At 47.9% G+C, this 13,474-nt stretch overlaps 1 long non-coding RNA gene across 1 annotated transcript in view; it reads left to right on the plus strand.

Annotated features, from left to right (window-relative positions):
* The window catches only part of LOC107524289 (uncharacterized), a 151,359-nt gene that overhangs the window by 23,038 nt on the left and 114,847 nt on the right, over positions 1-13,474 (plus strand). The window contains exon 2 of the long non-coding RNA XR_015715692.1: positions 2,940-3,090. This is a non-coding gene — a long non-coding RNA (uncharacterized LOC107524289). The remainder of the gene's footprint in view (positions 1-2,939; positions 3,091-13,474) is intronic.

The following is a 13,474-nucleotide window of genomic DNA, read 5'->3' on the forward strand; positions in this document are numbered from 1 at the left end:
GGGTATGACAGTGGGAGGTCTACACACAATGGAGGAAGATAGACCAAGGCGTGGGGAAATGGGGACTCTTTGTTCCTTTGGAGTTGCTCCCTCAAGTCAAACATTGTCATTTCAGTGAAGTCTTCTTGGCTGAGCGGCCAATTGTTCTGAGAGATCATTAAACAGCACTCAGTGCAGGGACAATCAATAATACAAGGGGTGCTTCTGAGTGGAGATGACAAGAGTAGCAAGTGTCTTGAGATCTAAATCCATTCCTGTGGGGTTGTCAATCTCATGGAGAGGGGTTCAGAGACCTGGTGGTGCAGGTTCCAGTGGCTCCTCCCACTGTGCTTTCCCTAAATGAGTGACCAGGGGACCTCTGTCTCATCCAGTAGACGGAGAGGAAATTGAGCTGCCAAGCCATATGAGGCTCCCACTAGAGATTTGGAGGAAGATGAATGGTACTTAAGGAACAAGAAGACCGTGAAATCAAACCATTAAAAAACAATTTCAAGACCAGTCAACTTCCCTCACCTTCTTTTTGCTGTGATAGAGCCCCCAAAGTCATAGGACGGTTCCTTTGATCTTGCTCAAGTTGGTATGTTGACTTTCTCACTATAAAGGTGCTTCTTGCATTGGGGGGAAATGCTGCCTCGGGGAGGGAATGGGGAAAGGAGAGGCTCAACACTCTTCCCCCCACTTTCTCATTTGGTTATTTTTCAGCCTTGGAGACAAAGCTGGGATTCTTGGACTGACATCACCAAAGTTGCCTGCAGGCATGCCTAGGAGAGAGACAGCCTCATTAGGCTTACTTTTCACTCATTTCTAAAAACTTCATTTATTCAATCTGAGCTGTTTGTCACTTTATACCCCCAAAATTGAGGCCAGAATTGAGGTCCAGGATGGACTTATGTGGGTTTTTGGCCCATGGAACAGGATGCCTTTAAATCTATGGGTGTCACCTACAATGACATAAATTTCCTCTTCTGCCTTTCCGTTTCTCCATTTTTTAGTTTTTAATTTAAAAATTATAGAGAAATGCGTTCTTCTTTTGAAAAATGAAACCAAAACACTTCGGATAAAATTAAAGGCCACTGTGACCAACAGTGTCCCCTCCCACCCCCAGAGAGGTAACAACAATTGCAGGAGGACATGTGCCCCTCTAGTTGTTTTTGCATTAATAACATACATGTTATGTATTTCTGTCCCTACAGAACACATGAAGAACGTGTGTTTAAATGTATTAAAGCGATCCTGTTTTACATACTGTTCTCCAACCTGCTTTTCCGTTCGACAGGTGCTCGGACTGGACTCAGAGCCGCGGCTCTGGTGGCACAGTTGGGATGGGGGCATGCGGGAAGCTGAAACCCAGCCCAAGGAAGGGCTGGCTGCCTTTCTCTCATTTGCTTACCCAAAGGGGACCATCTTTTTCTAACTCATTCAGAGATACGGTGTATGCTGTGGTGCTCCTGGCTGCATCTTCTCTGCTCTGTTTAATTGCTTCGTTGTAGCCCATGGTGCAGATTTATTGAATTTCATGTAAACACCTCCATGGCTGGACCTTCGAGCTGTCTCTGGTTTCTCATGGTCACAGATGCTGCCATGAGCACCCTTGCACACATCTCCGTGTGCACAGTTGCCGGTGTTTCTTTAGAGGCAGTGGGATGGCTGAGTCACAGGGATACACATTTTAAACTCCAGCAGACGATGCTGAACTGCCCCCGAAGGGCACCATCAACATGCAGGCTGCCCGGTAGCGTAGAAGGTGCCCGTGCCTGTCCTCGCCAGCGTGTGAGGCTGCCAGACTCTGATGTTTCCTGACTGCCTTCCCTTCTTCCCGTGCATCTGGTTGACTCTTCTGCTCTGGGCTTGTCCCTCACCTGCTGCTTTATGTTGCTCCTGGTTCCTTCATGAACGTGATCTGCACCTTGGCTCTCTAGCCACTGAGCTTCCTGCTGCTTGGTCCCTTTACTGTGTCAAGGTGTGTCTGCTCCCATTCTGGCCTGAATTCCAGGTGGGAAGTGGGCAGGAGGACAGCCCCATATGAACCTCGCTGTGTGATCATGGGTCGGTTGCTTGTCTGGGCCTCAGTTTCCCCACCTGCATCCTAAAGGAACTGGGTTACAGGAACTCCAGGATTTTAGTTCCCAAGTTCTGACTTAAGTAGAACTAAAAACAAAAAATCACCTAAAAAGGCGCTCTTGCCTCTGCCAGTGCTAATCACAGCGGGGCTGGTTGACATGCTTGATGGTGAGTCACTTGAAGGGGTAATGAGCAGGTATGGGTTTTATTGCTCCAATAAACTAGATCACCATTCATTTCTGTGTTTTCATGGGTGAGAGTGGGTGACGAAGGACGGACCTTGTGGTCTGCCCAAGCTCTCAACCAGGCAGTGAACGCTTCTTGAATAAATCAGGCCCACCTCCACCTCTGCAGATGTCCTTCTTGCTCTTTGCTCATTGCCACCCTTCAGCATTCGTTCAGCAGCTTTTTGTTGAGCACCTACTATGTGCCCTGCCTCATGGTCATTTTTGGAAAGGGTAAGAGTGGAAGGTGGAGGGGAGTGGGAAAGAGCTTCTATGAGCTGCCAGCTCTCATGGCTAGATCAGTGCTGTTTAATAGAACTGTTTGAGATGATAGAACCACCCTGGGAAATCCTTGCTGTCCAATGTGAACAAACTCCAGGTGCCTTGGGCCACCTGCTGTAGAAGGTGTGGTTGGGATCCCTGGGCTAAGGTATAAGGATTGTCTGGAAGCCATCCAGTGCTGGGGGCCCTGCAGCAGACACTCTAGAACTTAGCCCTGCCAACCCTCTCTTAGAAGCCTCAGTCTCTTACCCTGAAGAGAATTGTTTTGAGGATCAAAGGACACAGAGTGTGTGTAGGCATTGGCCCAGAGCCCACAGTAGGTGCTCAGTCGGAGTAACCCCTCCCCCTCTGTTGTGTTTCCTTGGTTCTCAGGACTCCTGCCTGCTTCTGACAATAAAAAGCTTCCACCTCGAAGCAGTGAGGACGTGGGGCTCAGGGAGCAGAGCCTGTGCTTCTGGGAAGGGCAGGCGGAAGAGGCCACCTCCCCCTTCAAAGGCTGCCAGAGCCTCAGACTCTGACTCAGGTAAGTTGTGCAATTTTATAGACGCCACAAATCATGTCACTCTCATTGTGGGGATTTTCAAGGGTGGGAATGCGCCTCCCCCACTACTGCCTACCTAGACAGGTGCTGGCGCATAATAGGTGCGCAGTAAATAGCTGTGGGTGGATTAATCACCCAGAGTCATTGTAGCTCAGTGGAAGCCAGGAAGCCATGTGTTTTAGATTCCTGCCTCCCCTCTCCCCATCTCTGCCTCTCCAGGAAAATGCAAGGACTTCAGGGTCTGACTCTCAGCTTTGCTGTGGGCTGGCTCTGTGATCTTGGCAAGTGCCAACTCTGCTTGGTGTCTCAGTTTCCCCATCTGTCCCCTGGTGCCGTCGAATTCTGTGACCTAAATACACATGGGCTGCTTTTGCTGGGCAGGTCCTGAGGTTACCATGGGCATCAGTACACATCTCTCTTCGGGTTGGAGTTTGTCTGGGCAGGTGTCCCCCCCCCCCCCCCCCCCCCCCCCCCCCCCCCCCCGTCGGGAGCTTGCAGTTGACTTCCTGCGGGTCCAGCAACAGGCAGGCGGTGTCCTCCTTCCCTCCCCTGACCTCACCCAGCAAGCACTCCAGACGCGGTCAGAGCAAACAGGACTTGCGCGGCCCGCCAGGAAATCCAGAACAAAGGAGGGCTTCTTTTATCAGCTGCTTCCTTTGGTCAAAGATAAATTTCGAGACTAATCACCTTAAAAACAACAACAACTGGAACAGGAGAGAAATAAGTTATGTACCACTTGGATGAAATTGAGGCATTAATTTTTTCTCACTCAACACCCAGTGATTGCGACGTGACAGGTACACGGAGCTGTGGCTCTTTAATGGTGCACAAGACGTGGAGTTTGACCTCAGAGGGTTCACAGGTTAGTGCAGGAGATTAGAAATAAGAGCCTGGACAGGTGAGATTATAGTGTAGTGTGAGCGGGGCGGGGTGTGTGTGTGTGTCACTGACTTTGTCTTTTTACCGTGTCCCTGCTTCCTGCATTTCGGCAGGCGTGCAGCTGGGGCTTCGTAATTGTTGAGTGAGTGAAAAAATGACTGAATGAGGTTGGGATGTTTGGGAAGCCCCCGGGAGGGGTCCCTAATCCAGTATCCAAGGTGACCTGGATGAAATGACAGGGAGACCCAAGACTTGTAGGAAGAGTAGCCTTTAGGGAGGGGAAGGGGTGGAGGGAGGGGACCCCGGGGTGGACAGGGGCTGGGTTTTGCAGGCGAAGGGCACAGTAGCACATAGCTGAGAATGAGGGCCTTGGGTGGGTTCAACCATATAAAACTGCCAATAACTGACCATTTTTGCCTAAGAAAAACAACAGTCTCTTTCAGTTCAACCAAATACTTTAAATGTCACTAGTCAGGGACAAGATTACGTGAGGCCTTGTGAGCTGTGTAAAGAGACTGAATTTTCTCCCCAGGGCATGGAGAGGCAACGACATTTTACTTTTTTTTTCTTTCCTCAAACAGAAAACTAATTTTTTGCATGGCTGTATAACTGATATATGTAATTGCTTTAAAATTTATATTATAACAAGAGGGCAGAGAAAAAGGGCAATAATCATTTTTGATCTCACCACCCAGATACCCGTGGTTGGTGTGAGCTACTGTGTCAGTCATAACAGTGTGATGTGCCCTTTCCAGATGTGTTGTTTCTTTTTTTAAAAATTCTCACCCGAGGATATTTTTTTCCCGTTGATTTTTAGAGCGAGTGGAAGGGAGAGAGGAGTGGGAGAGAGAGAGAAACATTGATGTGAGAGACACACATAGATTGGTTGCTTCCCAGACAGGCCCCAACTGGGGCCAGGGATTGAACCTGCAACTGAGGTACTACGGGTCTTTGACCGGGATTCGAACCCGTGACCCTTCAGTCTGAGGGCTGATGCTGTAACCACTGAACCACACCGGCCAAGGCTCCAGATGTTTTTTTCTCAAGTCCTAGATATGAAGAGTAGGACGGCATGAAGCTGCCATTTAAAAGTTTCCAGTGGCCCTTGTGTCTAACGGAGGAGACTGTAGGTTACCATGGAAAAATTCGTTTTTGTTTTGTGAGCAATCAGAGTGAGCAATCAGGTGTAACAGGGCTTTGGGGGCTTAGTTGCCACATCCTCTCATCTATGCCTCATGGGAGGTTGCTAGGGACAAGGGAAGCACATTTGTACAGGGGTCAAGGAGCTACCTGGGAGTTAGGGCCTTGAGATCCAACACCTTCTCAAAGAAAATGACACAAAGCCCAAGCGAAACACATTGGAAACTGGGAAAATCGAGAAAAATTAAAGAAAGGAAATGATTACCTGTAGTCGCCCAATGAAGAATTTCACTGTTTGCGTATTTGGTCTAGCCTACTACACACCTAGTCTGTGTGGTATAACCTATTGCTCCTAGGCTACAAGCCTATACAACATGTTACTGCACAAAACATGAGATTAAATCAAGCATGAGAGAAAACTATGCAATTAAGAGATAAAGGCGAGATGTGGGAGACTGCTGCCAGGGTAACCGGGCATACTGTCTTACTGTAAACTGAAATATACCGAGTTTGGAAATACCTACATGTCCCTTTGGCCCACTTCCCAAAGCCCGCTTACATGGTCTCAGGCATTGAGACTGTTACCCAAACACTGTTTGTCCCGAGGACATGGATTATCTTAAGTCGTCTTCAAGGCTCTGCACCAAGCCCCTTTTCTGGCTGTTGCTGTCTGTATCAGCTGCAGCTGCTCTCGTAGGGTCTTGGGGACATGCTTTATGGGGACTCAGATGTCCCTTCCCCAGGCCCCAGCAGCACTCTCAGAGATGCATCCCGGATGGCAGCCCCTCCCTTACGTCCCTGATGCCTTGGCCCAGCCTGCGGGTGATTCCATGACGTGCTCAGGGCCCTGGCTGGAAGGAGGAATCTGCCTGGGGCAGGTTTAAAAGCACATCTTTGAGGCAGGCGTAGCCATCAACCTCAAGTTACCTGGGGCAGCTCTGATGGCCCATGAATATCCCTGTCATGTTCCTGCTGGCATAGCTTGCCCCTGGTACTCCCCGCCCCCCCCGGTGCTCCCTTGAGTCAGCTTGCCTGGGTTTCCTATAGCCTTCTTGACCCCAGTGATACCAGGTGGTCCACTGGGACCAGACTGCTGGGATTGGTCTCCCTGAATGTTTCTGTCGTTTCATGGTTATTTTAGCTGGTGTCAATGACAACGGTCTGAAAATAGCCCTATGTCCAGAATGGCTCTGGCAGGATGGGTTGGCCTCAGAGCCAGACGTGTGGCTTAGGGTCCGCGTGAGGCTTCATTAGAATCTATGCCAACTCAGCACCCCTCTCAGACCCCCTAGAAACAAGAGGACTTCCTGAAGTAGCAGTGTCCCCAGGGGTCCCGTCTCTGCCATGGGGCCACTCTTCTTTCTCTCCATCCAGGAACTGGATGAGTTAGAAGAGGACCGTGTCCCACCTGCTGGAAACAAGAATTGCAGAGTCAGGAGGCAGAGGGTGAGAAAGTGCCAGGGACAGCAGAGGAGGGGCTGACACGGGAGTTCAGGCCGGGGGTCCCTGAAGGGGGTGGGAAGAGATGGCAGAGGCTTGGAGGCCCAAGGCCTCCCCAAGGGCAGCTGGGGCCCAGGTGCTTAGAGCCACAGGCAACAGCTGATGGAGGCATTCAAATGGCCAGACAACTCGGGAAAAGTGCCCACCTCACTTAATGATTTTAAAAATTCAGTTGTCGAAGGTGAAAACAACTTATGCAATTGAGTACTGGTGAGCACGTGAAGAAAATGTCACTCGCACATATAGCTGGGGGAATTGTAATTGAACATCAGTCCACTGTCCTTTGCCCGAAACCCTTGGGGCCAGAAGTGTGTTGGAATTTGGAATATTTTAGATTTGTGAAAAGCAACATGATGTATAAATTGTGTGTTATGTAACATTCCCTGCAGGATCTAGGGCAATGCACACATTTATGTGTCTACATGGAATGTACCAGGGTTCAGACGAAGTGGGGTAAGTTAAGACTGTAAGTTGCCTCGTTGTCTGTGCAGGTCAGGGGCTGCCACCGAATGAGTTTAGACACTAAAATTACGAAGGCATTTTCGGTTGTCAGCGTTTCGTGGGTAAGGTGTGGTAGACCTTGCAGTCTTTCTGGAGGCCAGCTCGACAGTGTGTATTACGAATCTTAAAATGTACATATTTTTTCACCCAACAACTTTCCTTTTAGAAATTTGTTCTAAGAAAATGATTATGCAACAATCACAATCTAGCAATAAGGATGCTCGTTCCTGCATTGTTTTTGTTTATAGAAGAAAAAGAAAATTAGAAACAATCTAAATGTCTGCCAATAGGGGATTGTTTTTTATTTAAGTAGGGAATTGTTTGAATACATATAGTACATCCGTGCAGTGGAATATGAGGTGGTCCCTAAAAATACGTTTGCTCATTGATTTGAAAAGATGCACATGATATATCATTTGGAGACAAATTTCAGCTATGAGTGCAATCTTATTTGCTTCATGAAGCCTGGTGGCGTGTATATACAGCAACCAGGGTCATTTCCAGGGTTTTTGCATGGTTTTGTTATGCATGGTTTTTATTTATTTATTGCTAATGTGGATTTTCTCATTTTTTATTCAAAGTTAGATGAGTAATACTTTCAAATTTTCAAAGAATTCAGATGTATATAAGCCAAAATAAAGGCTTCTACCCCTCTTACCCCTCCCTACCTCCTTCTTGGAGGTGACATATGTCCACTGGGTATGTTTCTTTCCAGACCATTTTCTCTGTTTTAAATGCATAAAAAATCTTAAAGTAATTTTTCCGCCCATGGAATCATACCCTGTGTATCATTCTATGTCTTTATCGTTCACTTGTCTCTGTCATTGACCTCTTTCCATGCTGCAGGGGTGTATTTCACTTACTTAACCCTTGTTGGACATTCAAGTAGTTTCCCTTTATCTGCTATCTCAAACAGCAGTGCAGAGAACATCCTTGTACACGTGCCTTTGTGGACATGTACCCACATTTATGCAGAAACGTTCTTAGATTTGAGTTTTCTACAATAAACGTGTTATTAGATTATTTTAAAATATTATTCAACATATTAAAAGATTCCACTAGACAGTTTCTAACACCCCGAAGCCACTGGGTTGGCCCATTTTCCCCCCAGGATAAACGAGCTATTCAAGAACACCTCCTGGTAAATAAATACCACATATTTTTGGGCCACACATATTTTTTACAGATTCTTTCCCTTGAGGACTATCTGGTCCAGGGCAGCAGACAGGAGCCAAGGGAGGTGGCTGCAGTTGCCAAAGCCTCGAGGGGGCACGGGGGTGGGGTGTCCTTGCTTGGCTCCAATGGTCACTTTCCACAGACCGTCTGGGAGCCCAAGGGCCTTTCCTGGCGGTCGATCGGTGGTTGCTGCCCACTCCTGGAAAGACTTGGGGATTGCTGACCTTAGGGGCTAAAGGCTTCCCAGGGAGGTGGGTGGGCTCATCTGAATCTTGGGCCTGATGGGTTTCTGGAGGTAGAAGGGGGGCGCTGCGGGCTCCAGAGGGCAGCCCTTAAGGTGGGGAGGGCAGGTCCTTGCCTGGCCCCAAGCTCCAGGCTTCCAAGCCCTCTGGACTTTCTCTTCCTCTTGTGTTTGCAAAATCGATACGTTGCTTTGATGTTTAGATGCCCATTTATTTATTTTTTTGGCATAGTAATACTTCTGCAATGGGAAGTGTCCCTCCCCCTGTCTCTTTCCGAAGCCTGTTATTAACTGGGGGGTGCGTCATACAGGTGGTGGGGTCCTGGAGACAGGGAACATCGATGCCCCATCCCCCATGAAGCTCCGCTGGTCCACCAGATCAGGGGCTGGACCCCCCAACCCCTCGTATGAAGAAGAGAAAGGAAAGAGTTGTCGAAAATCTCCAAAATTCAGACCAGACTCAAGCGCAAAGCAAAAGCCGAGATCATCACTCCTCTGCCTGGCTGCTCGGCGCCCATCCCTGCCCATAATGCTGCCGAGCCCTGGTGTGTAATTAGTGGGGGCATAATTAACACATGAATGGAGTTTCTCTAACAGATCTGAGCAGTGCGTTCTCTTAAAATGGGACAAGAGGTAGAACCTCACAGGCTTCTACATGTCGACCTGAAATTTCCAGTCCGATAATCACACCGTCATCCCCAGCCCAGTATGTTTATGTGCTTCTCGCATGGACCAGCCCCATGGAGAAATGGACTTAAATAAAGAGCTGGGAAAGCCGTGAGTGGAGTTGCAGTTTCAGCCAAGCATCATTGGAAGGCAGGGGCTAATTGAGTAGTGGGAGTAATTGGGGAAGGCACAAAGAAACTAACGTTTATGAAGCACCTACTGTGTGCCACACACTGAGGTGCTATTTCATTTAACTCCTAAGATGAATGTCAAGAGCTCCTCATTTATAGGTGGCAAAAGGGTCTCCCAGCGATGATGTGACCACAGGTGGAGACCCAGGTTCGTCTGGCTCCCAAGGCTTAAAATCATTCTCGTTGCGACCTGAAACTCTCTTTTCTCTTTCTTCAGTCTTTCCCCAGCGGCCCATCCAGAACCTCGCTTGACATCTTTTCCTCCACCCCCTGGCTCATTTCTTCCTCTGCAGCATCCTTCCCATGGATGGAAATGTGCTCCCCTTCCAAGGCCTTGCTCAGATGACAGGAGGACCTGGGCTTAGATGCTCTCTGACATCTCTCCTGGTCATGGATTTATGGTTGGAATGGCCAGCCCTTCCATAAATATTTTACTAATTAATTTTATAAGCTTCTGACTGCCTGTAGGCATCAAGCACCACCCTTGCCCCCTTCTCCTTCTCTTCATTTGCTTACCCTGGTGACCATCCCCCACTCAGCTGACCGAGCAGGGCCTGGGTCTCGATTCAATTCAGATGCTGCTTGTCCCCTCACCCTGCCCTGCCCAGTCGGTCGCTGCTCACTGAGGCATTAACGCTGCCTAAACGTCCTCCCAGCCACCCCTATCTTTTCATTCCCATTGTCACAGCCCTAGTTCCCTTGCTTGGAGTTATTTCTTATCTACTGCTCTTACCCATCTGTACCTTCCACCCCTTCCAATGACCCATTCTTCACATTGCAGCCCAACGATCTTTCCAGAACGTAACACAAACCACGTCACCCTGTGATTTTAACCCCCTTCCGATGGCTCCCTCACCCCCTCCAGCTCCTTAACACAACTTACAAGGACTTGGTCCCCTGGCCTTTAACGCCTCTCCCTTCATCTCCTGCGCTCCTCCTGTCCCACTCCGCACCCCGTTCTGTGTGACCCACCTGCAGCTTCACGCAGATGTGGGGGGTGCGGGAGAATGTGCCCAGTCACGAGCTCAGCCCTGAAAACGGAAACTTTATTTTCTACTTGAGCTGAACTCAAGTGATTACACACATCCCGTTCCTACTAGGCAGTGGAAAAGAAGTTGTTTTGCCCATGAAAGGTAACTTGATCAATGCTGTTTATTTTAAAAGCTCCTTTACTGTGTACAGTTCAGTGGCACGAGTCATTCCCCGTGCAAGCGTCACCACTATCCGGCTCCAAAACCTCGTCATCGCCCCCAACAGGAACTCTGCACCCATCAAACAGTAACTCTGCTCGGCCCCCGCCCCCGGCCACCCCCTTTCACCCTCTGTCCCCATGAATTTGACAGGGTGTTGTGGGGGGAAAGCCCTAGTTGGGGGCATTATCTCCCATGCACACCCGTACTTCCTCTTACCCCCAGACCTTTGCACATGCTCTTCTCTTGGCCTTGGGCCCTTTTCTTCCCCTTCAGATGGGTGGATTCCCACTCATCTTTAGGGGGGTCTCACCTTGGAGGCACCTCTTTCAAGATGCCTTGGAGCCGTCTTGCCCCCAGGTTGGGGTTGGAAGCCCCTGGCACGCCCTCCTGGGCAGAATCACGTAGCCCACGGATTATTCTGCGGCGCTGATGAGCTCACACAGGTGGAGGTGGTTTAGACTGTAATGCTCTTCAGGCATCTCCCTTCCTTTCCCCCTTTCTTCGTGCTGTTCTCACTTATTTCCACCCTTTTTCCCGCTCCTTGAGTTAGCAGAGGTCCCTGATGGGAGGCCCAGTGGAAGGCAGGCAACGCTTCCCGTGTTTGGGTTTCCGTGCATGTTTCCAGGGACACAGTCCAGAGCGTTCTTTGGAGTCTCAGGTGTACTTGACCTAAAAAAGGTTAAGAATCGCTATAAATGCTCTGGACACAAAAGGGGAGCAAGGATGGAGTAGGCTTCATTCTTTAGCCCCTGGTCATTCTCTCTGCCCTGCTTTGCTTTCTAGAACACGGACACAGACTTCAACGCAAAGCCAAACTTTCAACTCTAGATCGAGGCAGTATTCGAAGCACTACAGTTCAACCTCACGGCCACTTCTTGCCTCAAAGTTGGTTGTCCCCAGGAAGGCGGCTCCGCAAAACAGGGCTTCTCTCAAATACTGGGGGAGTGATGACCTAAAGGCCAGGTTCCCTGTGTGGCTCACTTTTCCTGGGGAGCAATTGGGACAACAGGTGCTGAGCAGAATTTGCACCAAGGACCCATTTATCCAAATCCAACTCCACATTTCTACTGGATGACCCTTAAGCCCACAATTAAAACTGAACTCTTAATTTTTATTCTTTCCCTCCCCTAATATAACACTTCTCCAATATTGCCCTCTCCATAAATGTCATGTGGGCTGAGTCGCTAGGAATTTATTTTCCAGTCCCTCCCATTATCTTACTTCCACATCCAATCTATCACCGAATCCCATCGATTTTACTTTCAAGGTTTATTACATATCCATGCATTCAATTTTCTTGTTTAGACCTCTAGGGAGAGTGGAGTTCACCATACACCTCTGTTATTGTAAGTCCAGCCAGGGTCCCTTCTTTGTTTTATTTTGCTTAATTTCATTTTTATTTTTTACATTTTCTCATCTGCATTCCTTATGCCTACTCCCATACCCCTTCTCCCTGAAGGTATCCATTCTGATGTATTTGGTATGTGTCTTGGCATGGGTATATATCTTTGAAAATTGCGTAATATTTGTGTGTGCCAATGTCTTGGTTTATAATGTAGTATTGTGATAGAGGAATCATCCTAACTTTTGCAGTCAACAGTGTGCGTTATAAAACTTACCTGTGTTGGCATATGAACCTCTCGTCTATTACTTTCATTTGCTTATCTGTGTTGCACAGCGGACTGGCATATAATAGTTTGCTTTTACATTTGCTAATGGTGGATGCTTTGGTTACCATACAATCCCTTCTATAAAAAGCGTGTGTTGTAAAAAAGCATCCTTCCACATGTTCCTTCAGGGGCCTGAGTGTAAGCCCTTCCTGGGCAGGTGCCCAAGAGTGGGGTTTCCGGATAATAGGGTTCAGGCATACTTACCTTCACGAAGCGATGTTAGGCTGTATGGCCGCAGCCGCCTTCCCTCTCACCGTCAGTGCGTAAAGGTCCCTTTACCCCTAAATGCGCACCTGTTATGCTCAAGATATTAGAACCATCTGACTTTCAAATGTTGCCAATTTCATGGATATAAAATGGTCTTTCATAATTATTTATATTGGTGATTTAATTAATTGTGTCCGTGTAAGGATGAATTCTCATGCTTGTTAGCCACTCGACCTCCACTTCTTTGAATTGCCTGTTCATGTTCTTTGCACAATTTTTCCTGCTGGGTTGCCTGTCTTGTTCTTGTAGGGAGATGTCCCTTTTGTCATAGGAACTGTCCTAACCAGGTACTATCCCTATTTACAGTTATGTGTATGAACTTGGTGCCAAGTAAAACTCAAACAAACCCATAGGAACCAAGGATTCATAGCAACCGTTCATGTAGAGAAAGGAGATGGGAGGCGCGAGGGATCTCCCCACCCACATGAGCCTGGGCATGTGCAACCTCAAAGAGCCTGTGTTGTGGCCTTTGGAACGGTACTCGCAGCGTGGGGCTGTGCTGCAAGGACCACCTCTTTGTACAAACCAACCTTCAACAGTTCATTAACAGTAAGTGTATTAGTAATAATGCATGGAAGATGATTCCATTAAGTGGTGCTTTAAATTTTTCAGCGCCGTTTTTGGGAGTGCGCCATTAAATTGATAGCCCCGTTAAAAATCAGTTAAAAATGAGCTCGTTGTTAGAAAGGAAAAATAATGATAATGATACTGACAGTGACTAAAACAACGGACCATCACGCTCAAAATCAGAAGAAACAGGCCATTAATATGTGAAATGTAAAACGTGCAAATGAATTTTCCTACTGTGAGGCCCGACACTGGTAATTTAGTTTGAACAAAACAACATCATTAATCACACTAAAGGAATGTTGTCAGTTGAATTTCATTCGTTGTAGAGTTTTACTTGTGTTTAATTTGCAGATTAAATTTTATAGTGTGTGG

This window comes from Miniopterus natalensis, chromosome 15 (assembly GCF_054644295.1).
Source record: "Miniopterus natalensis isolate mMinNat1 chromosome 15, mMinNat1.hap1, whole genome shotgun sequence".
NCBI classification, from domain to species: Eukaryota; Metazoa; Chordata; class Mammalia; order Chiroptera; family Miniopteridae; genus Miniopterus; species Miniopterus natalensis.